Raw genomic sequence first — 22,296 nt, 5'->3', positions numbered from 1 at the left:
TCGTTTAGTCCTCCTAAGGAATCTTGCAATCTCATTCCAACTCTAGGACTGTTTGATTGTTGAGTGTCTGCTGTAAAGAAGACATGTATATAGAGGCTCCAACTTCTCCAGATGATGAACTTAGTTAGGCTTTAGTGTTCATTCTGCTTAAGAGTTAGGATGGCAGATCTAAATTTTATAATTTAAATGACCTCTTTGAGGAATTCTATTAAGATTTACAGATAGACTTTTTCATGTAAACTTGTATTAGCAGTTCTTTAATTTCTGGTTCTTACTTTGTGTGTTTGAAATTATATTAAGTATTTAAAAATAATCTGTTTGCAATGGAAGTCACAGTGGTAATGAACACTTATGTGTCAGGCTTTGAATAAAGATCTGGAATCAGGGTTTGAATTTGGTTATCTGACTTTCATTCGCCTTATTTATATTGAAAGATATATTGATTTTCAAAATATAAACAGTGATAGTGTCTTTCCCAAACTGTTAAGGTGATTACTTGTGATTAAAACTACTTTTTTTTAGCATATCAGCATACCATCAGCCATAGAAGTGCACTAAAATCTGGCAGACATATTTAAAATTTGAATTTCAGTTCCTTGCTGCTGGGCTACTGAGGCATGAAGAACAGAGTCAGGGTTCAGAACCTTTAGTATTCGGAAAGGCAGCCAGCAGGAGTGAAAAACGTTAAAGAACATTTTCCCAGCAGTAGTAACTGGGAGCTACTGACCATCTCCATAAGTGGTCCCATAAGCTATCTGAAAAGAGGTGCTGTTATAATCTTCTGCCAGTTCAGGGGTGTGTGTGTGTGTGTTTGTAGGGAATGGATTGCAAATATTATGATTTGACTCTCAATGAACAGATCCCCTAGGAAATAGCTGTCTGCCCATCTGCAGCATTGTGGTTGCTACATTAACCTTGACCAAGCAATGCACACCACAGAGAGAAGGGAGCGATAGATCAGGACTATGCTAACCACACTTGCAATGTTTTCCCAGGAAATGAGATTGAGAAAACTTCAATAAACTGTTATTGAACTCCTGTAATTTATTTAATTCATTCAACAAATATTTTTAAGTACCTATTGGCTACCAGTCACTGTACTTGACTTGGGTAAAACAGTAATACATAATAAATGTCTTCTGATCTCAAGGACCCTTTAATTTGACATGGGAAAAACAGACACATAAAATAAAATGAAAAATAAGTAAATATGACAGAATGTTAAGAAATGTCAGCATTACCAAGCCAGGTTATTCCAGGAATGCAAGGAGGATTCAGTAGTTGAAAATATCTTAATTTAACTCACTAGATTAATAGGTCAAAAGAGAAAAGTCATATGATTGTCTTCACTGATTCTGAAAAGGCATTTGATGAAAACAACATTTATTCTTGATAAAATGTCTTAGTAAAATAGAAATAGATGGATACTTCTTTAACATCATAAAATATACATATGTCAGTGCTAACTGGAACATTATGCTTAATTGGGAACATCAGAAACATTCCCACTAAAGTCAGGAATAAACTAAGAATCTTTACAGTTATCATTATTGCACATCGTTGTTCTGGGTGATTCTACCAATGCAGTAAGATAAGCTAAAGATAGAATATGGCGGAAAAGATACTATGGCAGTTTCCAGGCCCAAGCCTTAACTAGCAACTTCCTCTTCCTGGATCTTGGATTCTCTCTCTTGACAACCAGCCGCTATGCCATGAGGAAGCCTAAGCCGACCACCTGCTTCTTTAGGATCACTCTAAGGAGACTGCAGGCTGCTTTTCTCACCTCTGAAGTGATGCAAATATGGTAATAATCATCCAAGGTTTTTACCCATAGTAGAAGATATTGAAAGGTTTGGAATAAGGAAGGTTAAGAAGTAAGCTCTTCATCTTTGGATAAGCAGGAAACTACAGGGAGGTCCACATAGACAGGCCCACAGTCCCAGATGGCTGATGGCCAGCACCAGCTTGCCATCCTGAAAGTTCATCCTCCAGGTCCCAGTCAAGCAACCTGAATGATGCTGTGAAGTAAAAAGGGGCTCTCTGTTCTAAATCCTGCCCCCAATTGAAAATTTGTGAGTGAAATTAATGTTTGCTGTTCTTTTAAGCTACTAAGTTTCGGACTGGTTTGTTAATGTTGTGATGGACAATTGGAACAGGTTTTGGTCCCTAGAAACAGGGTGCTGCTGTAACAAAACCTGAAACACGTGGCATTGGCTTTGGAACTGGGCTGCAGTCAGAAGCTGAAAAGGCCTTGAGGGAAATGTCAGTAAAATCCTTAAGTATGTTGAGGGAAGTGTCAGCAGATGTCCGAGGGGCAGGGTGGGATGATGGTGAGAGATTACATCACAAGAAGAACATTCTTTCCTGAATTGTTTATATCCAAGAAAAGAACATTACTTAGATTGAGTCTTTTCTTTGGTGGCTAAGAGCAGAAACAACATTACTCTTTGGATTCTGAGAAAAATACCCTACCTTCACTTCATTCCTGATTTTGCGTAGCAGTTCTTAGCTATTCAAAATAGTTTCACATATATGAGCCTATTTTATACCTTGAATAGCCTATGAAAATAAGCAGATCAACTATTACTGTATGATCCCATTTTAAGATAATCAGATCAAGAGGTTAAAGGACAGGCACAAGTCACACAATTATTTAGGGGCAGAGGCAGCCCTAGATGTGGCTCTTTCTGTAGTCCTAATTCCACAGAAAGTTGTTCCCCACAGTGGGTGGGAATTTAACCCTTGCCACCATTTACACAGGGCAAGGGCAGTCTGAGGAACTGGAGAACAAAAGACGCAATCAGGCGGGACTCCATTTGACCGCCTCTCGCTAGTTCTCTTTCAGAACAACATTCTGGGAGAAGCAGAACCTCATGGTCGTATTGACTTGTTTTCTTTCCTGTCCTAGCTGTTTACATTCTGAATGTAGTTCCAAATAAATGTTTCAGGTTCTGGACGGTTGGTTTTAGCTCCAAGACCTTCAATATTTGATGAGTTTGGGAAACTGAGAAGCTGATAAGAAACACGTCCAACACAATTCGCTATTAGATTGCTTTTATATTTTCCCTAAAATTCAGACTTAAAGGGGAACCCTGGATACAATTCACTGGGCCCATTACATGAGATGTTTCTTGTCTAAGTAGGAAGAACCCACAGGGGAGGAGAGCAGTCATCTGTGGATGGATCTTCAAAGCAGCCACCTTGTGCAGGGCACCTGCTTCTTTAAGATCACTGTAAGGAGATGGCAGGCTATCTTTTCCACCTCTGAGGTGATGAGAATATGGTAGTAATTATCCAACATTTTTACCTGTAGTGGAAGATACCAAAAAGTTTGAAATAAGGAAGGGTGAGAGGTAACCTCTTGATCTTTGGATAAGCAGGAAACTATAAGACAGTTTCTGAACTATATTAATCCCTTCAGTTTCCTCCTTTATTTTAGGGTTGGACCACTGCTTCTCCAGGCCCCTGACTTCCTAGAGTGTCCCTGTCCTGAGTATTTACCTCAAGTAAACACTGGGATCACCTACGGAGTTATGTTATTCATTTTAAAAACCAAAATTGAATCATATCCCATGTCTGGTAGCCTTCTGTCTTAAAAAAGCAGCGCCTGCAGATGAGCAGAGCTCTGCCTCAGGACAGAGATGCAGCAGAAATAGGAACGCAAGTCCTTGGGAGGGGAGCCTGTGCAGTGTACGTGGCCACCACAGATTGCTACATAAAATGATGGTGTCAATGCTAGAACAATTTGTAAACTATAAAATATTCTACAAATATGAGTCGTTAAATAAATTGATCTCAATTCTCAACAAGGTGTTCCAAGAGTTCAGACAATTTCGATATAGTCTGGAGCCAACTCTTATGTACGCTAAGATTTCAATGAAGATCAAATATGAAAACAATCACCATCAGTGATGTCAACTATATTAAATGAATTAAGTCGGTGGCATTTGCTGAAAAGCACTGAAGGGCAATATGCCTTTCTAAGTTTATTTAAGCAAAAAGTCAATAAAGGACGTCAATCCCAAGAAAAATTTGTGAAACAGATTGCTTTATCTATATTTTGCAGATAAGAAAGTGAGATGAATAAAGTGTACTGGAAACTTTCATTTCCTGCTGCCTCACTGCTGCCTGGACCCTTCAGATGGATCTGTGTCCTCCTGTGTGACAGGTATTGGGCCAAGGTGAACACCTGGCTTAGGATTGGTCCATCCATTGCTTACCAGTGACCCAGGACTTGAGTGGATGGTCTGGCCTGAAAAGATGAGCTACCACAATCTGATTTTCCCTCTCTGGACATGGATCCAGAATATTCAGCAGTAAGTTACCAACTCAAGGATCTATAGGCCTAATGAAGAGGCTGCCATTTATGGTCATGTTTAAGATGGTTAAGTACAAAAAAAGTGAACAATAGAAAGGAAAATGACAGAAATATTCTAAGATGCACTGAAGTGGTGAGAGAAATGGAGACAAGAAAATGACCGCTCCCCAAATTTGCCTTGGATTCTCTCCATCCTTTGGCCTGGGTGTTTTTTCTTCATTTCCTATGATACTTTACTGAGTTTAAAATAAATTCTTTTTCTTTCTTAAGCGGGTTTGAGTGATTTTTGATTTATAAGATACTTAAATGGAAGAGAGAGTTTATTGCTGGAGATTATATAGCTAATAATTAGAGGCAAAACTCAGGCATACCCGACCCTTAAGATCTCTCCCAGCGCTAAGCTCCATCTTTTCTCCTAAGAACTTCTCAATATTTACTAGGATCCTCCCAAAAGTCTCAAAGAATGGGTCAGATTTTGTGGATTCCAAGCATCGTGGCACTCTGTTAAAAGACAGAGCTTGCGGCAACCTTCAAATTAAGCCACGTAGGCAGCCACCTACTTTGTTAACGAACATTGCTGTTTCGTTGGTTTTAAGGTAAGGGTAATTTAGACCAATGCCTTGAAGAAACGTTGTAAATTATCGCTTGGAGAGCTTTACATTCTCTTTCAAGAACAGCCCCTGTCTTCATTGTAACAACCGTGCTTTTTCTGGAGAGACTATGCCTGCAGTAACTCGTCATGTATAACATCACAGGCGCCTGGATCACTTTTGTTGTAATGTAATCCAGTTCATGTTTATTCTATTTTACAATTAACTTGGGGAAACAAGGAGCAGTTGAACCACTAGAATGAATTAAATCTATAAGAAAATTTTCATCTTCAAGAAATTTATTTTGAAGTGCATTTCTTTAGATTTCTGACATATTTGAATCAAAGATTTGAGAATACCAAAGTCACTGTCAGTTATCACTAGGGAATGCATTTAGAAATATTTTTTAATTTGGTGATCACAAGAGAAATTTGATATCCATTTAGAAACTGTCAGTTTATCATTTTGTGGTTATCGCCAAGGATAAAATATATTGTATTTTTAAAAATCAGTTTTGCCATTGTCTTTTGGGTATTGCAAATACAAAAACCATAGTAAAGTAAAGGGTTTATGTGATCTTTATAAAGAACTCTGGGATAAACCAGATATGTAAATTTGTATGACATGTACATGTGGGGTTCTGTGGATGAGTGGTAGAACTATTCTAACATCTTTAATCACCTTTCGCACGTTTCCATCCATAATTTTGAAATCATAGTGACTACATTCTCCAGTATGCACATAGGAAGTTTCTTCTTGGATGTTTAAAAGCATTAGATTAAAATTCCATATATTAAGTATAATTTTACTTGAATTTAAAAAAATAAAAAGAAACTGAAGTGAAACTTAAAAATTTTCAGATAAATGTTGTCTCCTTTTTCTAACAAGTGCTACTGTTTCCTCAGAGATTCTTCTGGCTCTGGTTCAAGAGAGAGGACTAAACATTTCTTTGTTCGTGTTTTGCACTAAATTCTATAAAGATGCTAGTTAAAACATATAAAAGGGAATAGAGTTATTGCAGGCAGATAATAAGGTGAGGTAGGCTGGGGCATCAACAAACCAGGCAGTTTTGTAGAGAATTTCTAGATGATTGAAAATAAGTGGGATATACTGAGGAATAAACAAAACTGGAGGGTTCTTTATCCAAATATGCACCAGAGTCTGAAGTAGAGATTTATTTCTATGAGAAGAACAATTGTCACTCAGAGATTTGGGGACAGCATATGGACAGAACAAAAATTGCAAGGAGGGATCCATTGAAATGATGGTTGAAGGGACATCTTTAGAACAGATGTGCTAGTCTTGCTTCCTCCATCTTTCCTTCCTGCTTCCCTCCATCACCAGTGCACAGAGTTCTTGGCCTCATCTGTTTATCTTCAGGCTGAACTCAGAAAACTGCACCTTTTTTTTCCTGAGGAAGATTTGCCCTGAACCAACATCTGTGCCAATCTTCCACTATTTGGTATGTGGATCGCTGCCCCAGTGTGGCCGCCGACAAGCAGTGTAGGTCCACGCCCAGGAACTGATCTGAGGCCTTGGAAGAAGAGCGTCCCGAGCTCAAACAGTAGGCCATGGGGCAGGCCCCAAGAACCGCACTTTTTTAGAGAACTTAATTGCTCTATTGAGGTGTAGGCACACAGGATATAGCCCTCACCATTTTAGCCTGATGAGAGGCTGTGCAACCACCTCTGTGAGAGCTTGCTTGCTGCCAACCGTACCATTAAGGGAAACAGACCTTCGTACATGCAGAGATATGCCATCCCAGCTGCCTTCATTCATAAATGTGACGGGGTGTCTCAGGGCTGCCAAATATTGGAGGAAATAAACAGCACAAAGGATAACAAGCTAAAACAAGTGGCCGAAAAAGAGACAGACAAATTTTGGACCAAGAATAATAAAAAAAAATCATTTATTCAATATTCAGTCAACAAAAGTTTATTAAATATCCAATGTGTTCCCAGCACTGTTGTAGGCACTTGGAACACATCGGTGAATAAAACATGATCTCTGCTTCACGGAGCTTCCATTCTAGCAGGAGAGACAGCCGATAAACAAATAAAAATAAACAGAGTGAATAGGGAATTTATGTAGGATGGTAAAGATGGAAATGGAGTTACAGTTTTAAATAGAGTAGTCAGGGCAGGCATTATTGAGAAGATGCCATTTGAGCAAAGAATTAAAGGTGGCATGGGAGTTAGCAAAGATGAAAAAGCTTTCCAGGAAGATGGAACAACCAACGCAAAGACCCTAACATAGGAGCGTGTCTGGTATCTTTCTGATAAGCAGGGATGTAACTCTTCTGGTTGCTGCAGAGACTGAGGCAGAGCAATAGGAGAGGAGGGAGAGAACCCAGGCGAGATCTTGTAAGGCTTTGTCCGCCACTGTAAGGGCTTTGGCTTTTACTCTGAGAGAAAGGGGAAGCCCTCGCAGGAAAAGGGGCAGAGGAGTAACATGATCTGACTTCAAATTTAAAAGGATCATTCTGGCTGCTGTGGGGAGGGGTAGGACAAATGTAGAAGCTGGGGACCAATTCAGAGGTTATTGCTGAAATCCTGGTGAGACATGATGATGAACTGGACCAGGGCGTTAGCAGTGAGGATGGTGAGAACTGTTTGTACTTAGAGTGTATTTTGGAGGTGGAGAAGGCAAAGAAAAATTAAATCCTTCTTAAGAGGCTACAGTGACCTGATAGAGGAAGTCCAAGCTCAGCAACCAGCTAAGAAGAGCCAATTGAAGACTGAAAAAAACTTTACCAGAATCATCATCATCCTCCTCCTCCTCCTCCTCCTCAAGGAATAAATGCAATAAAATCATAGAAAAAGCCTTTCTGCATATAAAAACTCAAACAAAAAGTCACTAGATGAGCTGAAAAAGAGGCTATCCATTGTTGAGAGTTCTGGAAGATAATTGAAAGAAATATCTTACTATATAGAGAAAAAACACAAAGTGAGAGAAATTATGAGGGAAATACATAGACTGGTAAGGGAGGTTCAGGGAGTCTAACTTGTGAATAACAGGACTTCAAAATGGTGGAAAATATATAGATGGGAGGGGGAGACAAAAATCAAATAAGTTCTAGAAGAAAATTTCCATAAGCTTAAAAAAAGACAGTGAAAGAAAGACTTGATACCATATATTGAAAAGATTTACAAGGCCCAGACAGATTAAAAAAAGTCACACACGTAGACATATCCTGATGAAATTTCTGAATTCCAAGAATCTTCAGAAAATCTTTTAGATTTATGAATTCAAAGAAAGTTACTAACAAAGGAAGGACGACGAGTATTGGTTTTCCATTTACTACACTGAGAGCTGAAGGGCGATCTTTTGAGAGAAATGGACAGTGATCTAGGCTTTATATACGTTTGTAAGATATTGCCCATCTAACAGAGAAAAGAGAGGGTATGTCACTCATGGACTATCTGAAGAAAATTCTTGAGAAAGAAAATTGCCAAAAAGAAAAACGGAATGGATTCCGTTCAATAGATTGTGTGATTAAGAAAAACTGGAAGAAATTAGTGATATGGTGAAGAAGGTAAATATTTCTTCTCTCAACAAGAATAAAAGATCAATTGGCTATCTATCTAACTATCATATATCTGTCTATTTACCTTCCTCAATGGATAAAGATAATATTATTGGAAAATGATAATGCAAGTGCTAAGTAAACCTTAAAACAGAAGAGACGTGTGAGAAAACTAAATGACAGCCTAGAGGTGAAATTCTAAACTATCTTGGCAAAATACGGAAGAAGTTGAGGGCAGGACTAAGGAAAGGGGGCTCCAGTTGAGAAGAAAAGCAATCTCAAGTGTCATTTCCAGAGTTGATGAATGTCGGCAAATAAAATCTTGATGGAGGTAATAGTTATTATATTTTGTGTGTCATCAGCCAATTGAAAAGTATAGGAGAATTTCCAAATTAACCTTGGCAGGGAGGAAGGGATAAAAAAAATTGACCCAGACAACAAAAGTAACAAAGTTGACGAAAGGAAACCACAAAAGTTGCAAGTAAGAACATAAAAGAAGATGGAAAGTAAAATGAACTATATTATTTTTCAAGGTAATTATGAACAAACAGAGTTTACCTTCCAAAAGATGGACCTTTTGTCCTCCTACCTACCAGAGACTGCCCATTTGTACTTAGAATTTCCACAGCAGTTTGAGACACCCCAGCAATAATTTCCATTTGGAGAGGAGTCTTTGGAATTCTGAGCACTTAATCTGATCAGAGGGTACAGGAATCGAACTGATAATTTAACCAGAGTTCCTATAGGTGAGAAAAGCAAAGGAGAGTTCAACCATCACATTTTTGTGGGGATCTTTATTAGTGAGTTTCACATAGAGAAGACTGCTCTGGGCTTCCACCTTCACAGATTTTTCAATGTAATGGCATTCAGATGAGGTCTTGGAATTTGTAATTTTCATAAGCTCCCTGGTGATTCAGAGATGCAGTTGGATTTAGAAGTGATTCCTCTTGGCCCAGATGCAGCCTGTGTTAGTGTTGTACGATACAGTGAATGTAGAATGGAAACAGCACAGCCTGAACTATATATGCGTAATCTTGACAATCCGAGAATTTGCCCTTGGGTTTAGGCACACACAGTAGACATCTCTCATGCATCAACCTAGCAAGGAACTCTAGGTACCTCTCTTGCCTAACAGTTGACAATTGCACCAATGCTGGCAGGATCAGGCAGCTCTTAGGGTTAGAAAGCCTACTTTTACTTCCTAAAAGTAGATGCTCAAAATATAGCAGGTAATCATTGTTACCAGGTATAAAACTTCCATATCACGCTGATTAAATTAATTTTTGCTGGCTCAATGACAAAAACCTAGGGACAAGGAACACGTGTTACAAGTTAATTTTTGCCATCTTTGCCAGCCAAGTGAATACTGACATCACTTTCTGTATTTAGGGAATCATTGCTATTTCTCAGTGAGCTCCTTGACATGCTCCATAAAATGCATTTTAATTATGTTTCTTACTTTGGCCTTTGCCCTTCCAGGCTTTTTACAAAAAACAGCAGGAGCCTCTACAACATTCTATGTTACTTTTAAGGTGCAATCCAAGAGCTAGTTGGTTTGCCAGCGTGCAGTAGTATTACAAAATTGTACTTGGCCTCATCCATGGATAGTTTTTGGGAAAGATCTGTATTTTAGCCATCATTTAGTTTCAGACTTAGAGTAAGAATAGAAGGGGATAAAATAGTGCATAACTTCCTCCTGTTCTCCACAATTTTCCCCACACTGAGGTCCTGCACTTCTAACAATGACTATAAAACTCCTCTGACTTGTGAGTCCTTCAAAGTCGAAAATTCTGTAACCTTCGGAACAGCAGGTCTCCAACCTTTTGTGTTTGCATCATACTTTTGACGACTGGACATTTTTTTTGGACACAGTTAAGAGATTTATATGTTCAAAATGGGATATTTGCAAAGTATTACCCTGGTTATTTATTGTTCTCATGGAGATCAATCTTAGCATCAAAAATAGTGGGACAACCAGACATTATGTGCCTCCTGACGTGATGCAATAGGAAATTCACAGCATCGCCTACAAAGTATTCTTGCCAAAAATACTTAACTGAAACTACTCAAACTTTTAGCTCTAACTTCCAGCTTACAGAAAAAAGGAAAAAGAGTTAAATGATACTGTATCCTCACTTCCCATAGTTCATTACTGTAATACTGCCTTTCCCTGCACCCTCAAATCCCTCGACCTCCTCTCTCTTCATTGCACTTGCCTGGCAAAACCCCGCTTTGGGTGAACCCAATTCTCCATCCTCTGGGCCAACTGCATGTCTATATCTGAACGGCTGCTTGTGGCTGGTAGAAAGCACACAATCGTATTGACTGCTATCATTTTGAATCTCTGACCACAGACCTCAAGTGAGCCCTTGGGACTCCGTGGCTATTCCACTCGCCTCAAACCTCCAAAACCACTTTCCTCTTCCTCACTCTCAGCTTATCAACTTGCTTCTCATTTTAATGAGAAAATAAAAACAGTCATTAGAAAACTTCCTTGTCTTCCCACCACAAAATCTATTCTTCTGCCTTCATCTTTCCCATAAATCCAGCCTTCCCTTTTCAAGGGTGGATAAACCTACCTTGTTCCTCTCTAGGGCCAATGCCTTCCTTTGGTGCACTGGAACTCATCCTCTCTCAGCACTCAAGGACTTTGTTCCTGCAACTTTCCCTCTTTTTCATGTGTCAAATTTCCCCATAAATTGGATCAGTTTCAAGAAGGCTTTAATATCTCTTATCCCTTAATCCTGTTGCTATGCTCTACATTATAGCAAAATTCCAGGAAAGCCTTGTCTAAATTCAATGTGTCAACTTCTTAAGCTCTCATTTTTCCTCCCTAACCCCCCTAAAATAAAGAGAATAGTATAATGAACATGTATGTCCCCAGTACCCAGCTTCAGAAGTCAATTATTGCAAACGCATTTAGAGCTCTCTTGTATCTTTCCTAGACTGCATCCCTCTCCCTTATGCCCTACGCCACAGATAGCTAGTGTGGCACCGGGCCACTCATACCCTGCTGCAGGAAGCACAGTTGATTATGGTCCCAGATGACTCTCCTCTGAATTTACCACTGTATTTGCTGCTCCCAGCAATGACGGAGCATGGTGGGCATACAGGTTCAGGACTATTTCTGTTTGATGCAGGGTTTCACTAATAGGCAACTTTGGCTTAAGGACTCCTAATCAGCCTGGACACAACTTTTTTAGGACCTCACTGCAATCTGATTTTCTTCTCATCCAATCCTTCTTTCCTTGTATCCTTTCACAGATGTCAACTGTGCAATGTGGTGTGAAGTTTTCCTGCCTACTCCTGCTTCTTCCCCTTTATCTTTCCCAGCCATGTTCCCTAAAATGTTCCTTGCCATGTAATCCCATGTCTGCTTCTTGGAGAACCAAAGTAACTCAGACACTATCCTGATTTTGGTGATTATTATTTTTGTGTCTGTCTGTCTGTCTTTTATATATTCATATATAATTGTTTTATGTTATTAAATTTTATACATAGCCTTCTGTAAATTAGTCTTTTTTGCACAATGATATTTGTTTAATATTTATCTACATTGAAATATGTAGCTCATAATTCATTTTTACTGCTATATTAAATCATTATATTAATATAATATAATTTATTCATTCATTTTTCTGTTAATGCACATCTATGTTGCTCCAACTTTTTGCTATTGTAAGGTTGCAATAAACACTCTTTCATCTTTCTCTGTTGCACACTCCTGCAAGAGTTTCTCTGGAATATGTGAGTTAAATGCTGAGTGATAGTGTTGCACATCTTTGACTTGACAACTTATCATCAAATTGCTCTCCAAAGTGGTTGCTTCAATTTTCACTCCTGCTAGCAGTGAGTGAAGATAGTCTTGCTCCTCCATATTCTTGTCTTCTCTTGTTAATGTTGAATTTTTTTTAGTTTTGCTAATATCATGGGCGAAAAGTGTCTTAGCATGGTCTTAACGTGCATTTCCGTGATTGCTGGCAGGAAGGAGCACCTTATTATATGCTTAGTGACCCTTGGGATGTCCTCTTCTTTAAAATATCTATTAAAGCTTTTGCTCATTTTTTTACCAGGTTGTTTTTCTTATTGACATTGGAATTCTTATTATATTCTGGATATTAGTGTTTTGTCAGTTATATTCATTGCAAATATATTATTCCAAGCTGTGACATGTATTTTCACTTTGTTTATTGTGTCTTTTGAGTCACAGAAGATTAAAATTTTAATGTAGTCAAATATTTAAATCTTTTCTTCCACGGTTCTTTCTCTCTTAATTTTTCTCTCACTCTTCTTTTGATGTGTCTAGTTTCAGGAATTCTACTCTGTCTTGGGGTTATAAATATATTCTCACAATTTGTTCTAGAGGATATAAAACTCACATTTCATGTTTAGGAGTTCAATGCATCTAGAATTGATTTTTCTTTAATAACAACCCAATTCATTTTTTTTCCAATTTGAGTAACTAATTGACCCATCATCATGTGTTGAGTAGTCTATTCTTTCCTTGCTGATCAGTAATGCCATATATCAAGTATCTATTCATATTTGGACCTGTTTGTTTATTCTGTTTTATTGATCTGTTTGTCCATTCCAGCATCAGTATCACACCTTTTACAAATTATTACAGTTTTATGAGTCTTGCCATCTGTTTTTCTTCTTCAAAACTGTCTTGGCTCTGCTTGATTTTCACATATCCATATAAGTCTGAAATCAGCTTGTCATATTGCATGAGAAACCTTGTTCAGAATTTGATTGGAATTGCATTGAAGTATCCAATAAATATGGGAAGAATAGGCATCTTTACAAAACTGACCCTTTCTATACACGTATGTGGTTTATCTCTTAATTTAAACAGATCTTTAATTTCTTTCTCTAAAGTTTTACTATTTTATTCCTAATGAATTATATTTTTGCCACTGTTGCAAATGGCCTTTTAAAAACATGTTTCACTTTCTGTTTGTTTTTGTGTGTTGGATCCCTATTGATTTTTGTATATTAGTCCTATATCTAGCAGTATTGCTGATCTCTCATTGATTATATTTTGATTGTATATTCCGTTGGTTTCTCTATGTAGACAATTATATCACTTGTGAATAAAGACAGTTTTATTTCTTTCTCTCTAATGTTTATGCTCAAACGAACACCTTTAGTATCAATCTCAACTTTTTTCAAAGATTTTATTTTTCCTTTTTTCTCCCCAAAGCCCCCCAGTACATAGTTGTGTATTTTTAGTTGTGGGTCCTTCTAGTTGTGGCATGTGGGATGCCACCTCAGAATGGCCCGATGAGCAGCACCATGTCCACGACCAGGATCCGAACCAGTGAAACCCTGGGCTGCTGAAATGGAGTGCACGAACTTAACCAGTTGGCCACAGGGCCAGCCCCTCAATCTCAATTTAATTGTGCTTTTAGTCTCATCTATCTACCGAAACTGTTTTTATCAGTCATGAACAGCCTTCATGTTGCCAATCCAATGGTTAAATCTCAATCTTCAGCTTACTCAACCTCTCAGAATCATTAGATAAGTATGACTATGCCCTTTTTTTGAAAGACTTTCTTCACTTATCTTCTGGGACAACATTCTCTCCTAGTTTCCTCCTACATCCCTGGCTGCCTGTTCTCAGTCTTATTTGCTGATTCCTTCTCACTTCCTAATCTGTCAGTTTGGAATGGCCCAGTACTTGGTCCTTTAACCTCTTCCCTTTCTAGTTGTAGTCACACTCCAGGCAATCTCATTCAGCCCCATATGCTGAAAACTGAAATTTATAGCTCCAGCACCAATCTCTCTGGAATTGTATACTCGTTTATCCAATAGTCAACTTGACATTTTTACTTGGAAGTCTAATAGACATCTCAAGCTAAACAAATCCCAAACACACACTTTTCCTTCTATCCCTCACTAAGACCCTTCTCAAGTATTCTTCATTTTAGTAAATATCACCACCATTTATCTGTTGCTGGAGCCAAAACCTAAGTGAGTTTGGATTTCTTTTTCTCACACATCCAACATTCAATCTGTTTGCAAGTCCTGTTGGCTCAATCTTAACAATACGTTACAGATCTGACCACTTCTCATCACTTCCTTTGCCACTACCTTGGTCTCAGTGACTACTGTTTTTTTCCTGAACTATTGTGATAATCACCTAGTTGGTCTTCCTGTTTCCACGTTGTCCCACTATAGCCTATTTTCCACACAGCAATCAAAGTGATATTTTATTTATTTATTTATTTATTTTTTAAAGATTTTATTTTTTCCTTTTTCTCCCCAAAGTCCCCCGGTACATAGTTGTGTATTCTTCGTTGTGGGTTCTTCTAGTTGTGGCATGTGGGACGCTGCCTCAGCGTGGTCTGATGAGCAGTGCCATGTCCGCGCCCAGGATTTGAACCAACGAAACACTGGGCCGCCTGCAGCGGAGCGCACGAACTTAACCACTCGGCCACGGGGCCAGCCCCCAAAGTGATATTTTAAAAACAAAGATGCAATCTAGTCATTTCCTTGCTCAAAACTTTCTGATGACTTCCTATCACACTTTGAATATAATCCACTGTCTTACTTTGGCCTACAGTGTCTCACATGGACTAACCATTGGCGACTTTCTGAGCTTTTCTTCTACCGCTCCTTCATTTATTCCACTCAAGTCATGTTGGCCCATTAGCTTTCTTCAAACATACCAAAGTTGTGACTACCTCAGAGCCTTTGTACTTACTATTTCCTCTGCATGGAATGTTCTTTTTCCTGTGGATCTTTGCATGAATCTCTTCCTCACTTAATTTAGATCTTGTCTCAAATATTAACTTACCAGCGAGGACTTCTTTGACCACTCTCTATAAAATTCCTGCCCCCTTCTCTATTTCCTCTTACTTTGCTTCATTTTGATTTTCCTTCACAGGACTTATCACTCTTTGACCTATATTTTATCTAGTTATTTATTTTTTGTCTCCTCAACTAGAATATAAATTCCTTGAGGGAACTTGCCTTCTATATCTATAGAGCTGCATTGCTAGTGCCTAGGGAAGTATCTAGAAGATTGGAGGGGCTCAGTAAATGTTTATTGAATAAATAAATGAGCAACATCTCTCAGGACTTTTAAACACATCTATAATTTTCTTTCTTTGGACCTGTTTGCCTTTCAGTTCTATGATGCAATTTTAGTAGAACCATTTCCTGTCCTGTATATATTTCCAACAAAATTCTCATCTATTCTACTAAACACACACTCTTCCTTTAGTTGGATTGGATGATAACCATTATCTCTTTGTTCACAGCAACTTTTATCTTTGAAGTCCAATCTGTTGAATTGCTATCCCTCTAACTCAAATTTTATTTTACATAGAGCACTTTGACTAGATAAAATAAAGTTTAGACAACAGACAAATTTGGTGGCACACATATGAAGGGTTGGCTGTCTAGAGGTGATCTTGGAGAAAACATTCTCTGTGGTAAAGTCTCATTCCTAAGAGAGTTAAGACCACAGAATTGAGAATGAATGTTTTATACCCCAAAACCATGCTGCAGGAAAGCAGTGAGGATATATTCATTTTTGACTTTGACTTAGTTGTCTGAGGCCAACAGTCTTGGCTGATAGAAGGAAAATCTCCAGGTAGTCTCTTTGTTTTATGGACAGTCATGGCCTCAATGTTGGCTGTCTTTGCAATCATTTTGGAGTTGTCCTGCGTATTTACTCACACTATGACTGCAATGTGTGAAGAAAATGTAATTTGGTTCCTAAACAATTTACTTACTAAAACAGATCTAATCATCATCATGAGCCCTACTGTGTTGCAGAAAAAATTGTAAACCTGCCATAAATGATTTCTCAGTATCTTTAGGTTTAATACAACAGTGTGTATAGAGTGGTGGCTCTGTGTAGGGAACATGTGTTATTTTAATTATGAATTTTTAAAAACATTTCTTACTAATTCCTTTCTACAAATGATTGAAAAAGCTGTAACTAACTTGTAGACAAATGTTCAGACTTCTTCCCTCTGGAAGAATGTCTTTATGGTGGCTCTGTGTGTAGGTCATCGTGCTAACCTCTGGGTCCCTGCTCACCTGTGCAATGATGGTATCCCTGGTGTCCCTGACCACTGCTTCCATCTGGGGCATCTACTGCTGGTCTCTTCCCCAGGTTCAGTGGCTCATCCCTGTTGAAGGGCCCCATCTGAGTTTCATGACCTCATCGGCCTCTCTGGTGATGTCACTTTGTCCTTGGCATAGTAACTCCTTCTAGAAAGTTTCCTTGTCTGATTCTCAAACTCTTTGCTCAACAACCTAGAGGTATGCAGGGACTTCTGAGTCTTTTCCACATGACATGGAAGCCAAGAACTCAAATTTTCGGCTTACCTCTGGTGCACAACCACTGCTGTCTCCTGGGGCTGCCTCCAGAAGGTTGGATGGGGGTGGCATCTGGAGATGTAGCCTCTTTTCTAGAGCTACAAATGTAGCACGAGGAAAATAATCTCTGTGCTGTAGGCTTTCCCCTCAGGATCTCACTGGGTTCTTGACTCAGGCTGGTGGTTGGGGGAGGGAGACACAAGTGGAAAGTTGAGGGGGAACCCCTGACACAGATATGTTTTCCTCCCTCTCCGTCTCTTTCTTCCCCTCTCCATACTCCACTTGGGCTTTGTCTCCTCTTACTTTCCATCAGTGATTTTCGCTCTATTATAGCCTCTTCTTTCTTGAGGTGAACTTACCCTGGCCCCTGCCTTTGGGCAACAATATTGGAATTCAGAAAGAGAAGGTGGATTTCTGACTATAGGAGATCCAGAAATCTTACCTGTGTTATGTATGAAAACAATAGTATTAAAAATATTTAGTTGTATTGTATTAAAATACCATGCTAGGTGTTTTGAAGACTTAGCCTCTACTCTATATGAAGTGGGGCTAATAAAACTGCATTAAAGCGTGGTTGTGAGAATTCAAATGAAAAGAGCCAAGGAGAAGGCCTGGCTCATAGAAATTGGCTCAGAAATGTCTCACTGTCTCTCTTCCTAGGAGAGTAATGCAATGTTATTTTTTTTTCCTAGAGCATGAATTGTTTTAATTATGGATGTTTTAAAAATGTTTGTTATTAATTCCTTTCTGTAAATGATTTAAAGGCTGCCTCTCTTCTCTGTGCACTTAGTTAAAAGCTTTCCATCCTTAATGTAGTCTCTATAAAAGAAAATGTTTGAAAGCGATATTGTGTGCAGAAGATGCCAAGAAGCTATTACTTGTTAAGTAAACTGATAATGTTATTAAGATCCACAAGTGCTTATGATGATCATCTCACCAATCACCACAATTCTTTATTAGCTAGGAAGAAAATGCCTTATTTTCAATATGGAAAATCTGAGAGATGAGTTTTATGCTTTTCCCCAAATCAAGGCAAGTTAAATATTAGAACAGAATCTATCTTCACTGACTTGTAATATGGTGTACTTTGTTTCTAGAGGAAGAATATTGAATTAAACCCATGTTGGAAAGAAATAGAAAAGTAGATCATTTAAATTATTTTACAATTTAAGGCTTGGTAATGCTTGTTTTGATTTTGATATTTAAGAAATCTGTAATTATCACAAAGAAGTCATGCTTGACACAATTTCCAGGGCTTGTACCCACCCACTTCCTCAAGCACTTTGGATAAAAGCATTTCAATCTTAATGTAGTCTATAGAAGAAAATGTTGGAAAGAGGAATTGTGTACAGGAGATACCATAAAGTTATTACTAAGGAAAAGCCCCCCAAAAATTGAAAGCGGCTGCCTTCTATATATTGTAGAGTAATGGGAGAAGCAGTGAATATATTTTATCCTATCTTAGTTGGGAGCAATCAGTCAATACTAGACACTGAGATTCCTAAGTGATTTGATTTTTTCTGCTCATGGGGAGTAAATTGGGCTTAAAGGACAATTGTAGTGCATTGTTAATTTGGGGGAGAAAGAATGCTTACCTCTATGTTTGGAAGGTAGTGCAGACATTGAGATAAAGATTTGGTGTTGCTGCCTCTCCTACAGCATGGAGCACAGTTGAATTCCAATGACTAGGGGTGGGTCACTCTGTTAGAATAATTCAATATTTATTCATTAGTCAATCATGTGTTCATTCCTTCAACAGACACCATGCTGAGTGCTGAGGATATCAAAGACACAAGCTCTTCCTCTGAGGATGAGTTTCTGTGTCTGCAAAGATTATCCGGAAAAGAGGAGGTTCAGGGATTAGTACAGGATATCCCTGATCTGAAATCTTACAGCAACAACTGTGGCTTCTAGTTGTACAGATAGGATTTTTGATAAATTAAAAGGGGAATCTGGGCCCCTTTGACTGAGCCAAGGGATAGAGCAGATACCCTCACGACCCAAAAGAGAACACCTCCTAGTTGAAAATGTTGAATCAGGTAAACAGAGAACAACATGAGAAGTCATGTGACCCGAATTCATACCTTGACTGGGGTAACTTCTTGGAGCAAAGAGAGTAGAACAAGCCCTGGGGTGACCACTCAGCAGACTTTTGGCTCCTGGGAGAATTTAGTGTTAAAATAGTTTTCATTCTAAGTTAGCAAGTGATAAAGGAGGGCACTTCTTATGGCACAGTAGGTGGCTGTAAGTATCTATAGATAAATCTATAATATTTATTTCATTTTTAGTTCTAGTCAAAACATCCTTCTGAGATTTCCTTTGGCTTCTGAGTAGGAGCTTGGTCAAAAGCGAAGTATGACACTACCATATGTGCACAACACAGAATTTTATGAGGAAAAACCAGGAATGTGGACTATACATAAAATTTCATAAATTCCTTGTTCATCCTTCCATCTGTCTATTCATCAATTTGTTCATAAAATATTTATCAAGCATTTCCTCAATTCCAGGCATTTTGCCTACCACTGAAGATGCAGCAGTGAATAAGATAGGTACACCCTATGTTAAGAAGTGTGTAGTATTGCTTTCTCTGCTTTTGAATTACGCAGAATTGAAGAAAAAAATATTATGGAGCCCCTTTCTCTCAAGGTCTGTCTATGGGGGTGCAATTTAGAAGTAAGGCCAAAATATTCACAAAGGATTGTTTCCCTTTGTTCTGCCCCAGTCTGCTTTGTGAGAACTCAGTCTTCCCCTAAGGGTTTTGCACAAGCTCAGGGGTATCTTGCATTTATTCCATATGGAATTTGCAGTTTCCCCCCTCTTTTCCAGATTACAGAGTCTTCTATTTCTGTTAAAGTTAATAGGAACAGATCTGTTGTCTGCCATTTTCCTCATAGCTCCAACAACTACCCACTCTTCTCTCTTCTCATTTCTCTGAGAAACTGGAAGCTACCATGAGAGAAATTCTTCATCTTTCCAAAACCAAGTCTACCTGTCTCTTAGCAATGCTATAATGAATGACTGTCCTTGTTCCTGTGGAAGGCCAACTTCTCCACTTGAGCTCTGGATTCCATACTCCCATCCTTTTCCATCTAATGGGACTTGGCTCCAGTAATTTTCCCTCCTCTTTCCTGCTTCTCTCTCATGTAATCCTCCCTCTCTCCTAGATCATTTCCACCAGTATGAAAACATAATGCATGCAAAGTGCTTAGGGCAGAGACTGTGCCCAGGAAGGGCTCAATACATATTGACTATTAATATAATTATTAATATCACCATAGTCTTCTTCTTCTGGATCACCCACAGTGAGCTTTGTCATAGTGAATAGTATCAGCTTTCCATATTCAAGTTTTGAAAAAACTCTCTCCAAAGACTGTTACCAGGACCAACATTTAGGCACTCAGGATTAAGGCTTTTAGTATTTTCTGTATTTATGTGAACATTATTTCAGAAAATACATAGGAAGACAGAATGAGCTGACACCTCAAGATATCTATGCTCTCATGGTGGTTAATGGGGAGATCCCAATAGAAAATATATAATTTTAAGTGTTGCCCTCATGACAATTTATTTGGAAGAATCTTAAAAATACAAGCAGGAAAATAGCTCAAAAAATTCTTAGCATAATATACAGCACGGTGACTACAGTTAATAATACTGTATTGCATATTTGAGGGTTGCTAAGAGAATAGATCTCAAAAGTTCTCATAATGAGAAAAAAATTCTGTAACTATGTGTAGTGACAGATGTTAACCAGACTTATTGTGGTGATCATTTCACAATATGTACAAATATCAAAATGTGATGTTGCACACCTGAAACTAACATAATGCTGACTGTCAGTTATACCTCAAAAGAAAATTCTTAGCTCAATGGGAAAAGGGATTATTAGTTAGTATTTTGATTAACTATTGAGTGCTGGGATGGGCATAAGGCATGACTTTTCTCTTCAAGGCACTGCTCTAAATGATAAGAACATACAGAATTTTTTATGTAAGAAGAGGATTTATTAGTGGGTTCTCATTGTGATTTACATGGCAAATTCTAAAAAATTTACCATTCTGGAGAAAGGTAGTTTCTCTTCCAAGATTTATACTTCATTCTCATTTGAAATTTGTATCTTCAGAGACTCCTGGAGTTCATATGTTGAGCGTTTTAAAACCCGGGTGGAACCAGTTAGAAGGCATGCTGAAAGTTTATACTAGCAAGGACAGAGAAGGGTATAGACTAGGAACCCCCAAGACTGGGACTCTGAGAACTCACCTAACAGCAAAACTGACTCCTATAGTGGACATTTTAATTTTTTCAGCTCAGGGTCGATTCTCCCTGCTTGTGATAATAACATCCCAGTGGTGCTTTGGAGAATCTCTGCTCTTCTGTTGCATCTGGTCAGTAGTGGTACCTGTCTTCCTCTGGCCAATGGGTGGGAACATGGCCTAAGCTTAGCCAACCTGATGCCTTCTCCCTAGAATTGAAGTACTGGAGAATGTGTTCAAGGGAGTCCATTTCAATGTGTTTTTATTTTTTTATTTTCCAATGTGGTTTTTTTCTTCCATTAAAGAAGCTCACAATCATTTGTATTGCTTGCAACCAAAGAATATGTACTGATACACAACCCGCCCCAAGTGAGGGGACAACCTGCTGTATCACAAGGTTTATGGGGATGTGGTTACCTTTCTCATGAAATAGTGTTTGTTTTCTGGGGGTCTAATAGGATCAGTTTTCTGGACCTATCCCGTAACGGAGGTTACCTGGCACTGGACCATTTGATCCCTGGGAAGGGGAGGAATGAGAGTGGGAGAATTTGGCAAGAGCTAAGCAGAGGATCAGGGTCAGGGACAAACCAGCTGGGGTTCAGGAGAGTGCTCCAGTCTCATAGAAATTGAAATTTACTTCTAAAACCAAAGCAACAAAAAACTGAGAGTGGTGGAGATAACTTTACAGTTTGGGAGGCACAATCCCTGGGGTCCCATCAGGTTCATCAAGTAATGGATTTAAGGAAGAAACCAACTCATGAATGAACTAGTTGAGGAGAATGGAGTTCCTAGCAGTATAGATTTAAAGGATTCACATAGAACTGGGTTCAAAACCTAGGTTCAAAATCTGGGTTCTTCCTCTGCTAATGATAAGACTTGGAGAAGTCCTTAAGGGGTGAGCTAAATGTGTCTTCCTCTGGGATATTTTCCTTGTCCTTTCCCCTTTCCATCTCTCCCCCTGTGCTGGTTTTGATGCTCCCATGTGCCCCATGGGTAACCTCTACTTTCCTTATCATAGTGCCTGTAAACTTCAAGTTATTTGTCTCCCCAACCAGATTGTCGACTTTGCAAAACAGCAACTTTCTCTTTCTTATTCACCTTTCTATCCTCAATGTCAAGCACAGTGCCTGACACTTAATAAAAATGTGTTGTGGTGCATTGAATAAGCAAAAAGGAGATTGAGGAGATAAAAGAGAGGTAGAAGGAGATTCTGTGAAAAGCAATGCAACGGAAAGTCCTTTTACTTCTTGTAGTGTTACATTAAGTAATGTG

At 38.6% G+C, this 22,296-nt stretch overlaps 1 long non-coding RNA gene across 1 annotated transcript in view; it reads right to left on the bottom strand.

Annotated features, from left to right (window-relative positions):
• Positions 1–1,022: 1,022 nt before the first annotated feature.
• Positions 1,023–22,296, bottom strand: part of LOC139046603 (uncharacterized) — a 30,822-nt gene continuing 9,548 nt past the window's right edge. Inside the window, exons 2-4 of the long non-coding RNA XR_011506859.1 lie at positions 18,364–18,469; positions 16,778–16,944; positions 1,023–3,307 (exon numbers count right to left, since the gene is read on the bottom strand). This is a non-coding gene — a long non-coding RNA (uncharacterized lncRNA). The remainder of the gene's footprint in view (positions 3,308–16,777; positions 16,945–18,363; positions 18,470–22,296) is intronic.

This window comes from Equus asinus, chromosome 11 (assembly GCF_041296235.1).
Source record: "Equus asinus isolate D_3611 breed Donkey chromosome 11, EquAss-T2T_v2, whole genome shotgun sequence".
In the NCBI taxonomy this organism is placed as follows: Eukaryota; Metazoa; Chordata; class Mammalia; order Perissodactyla; family Equidae; genus Equus; species Equus asinus.
This window is presented reverse-complemented; position numbering and strand designations above follow the sequence as displayed.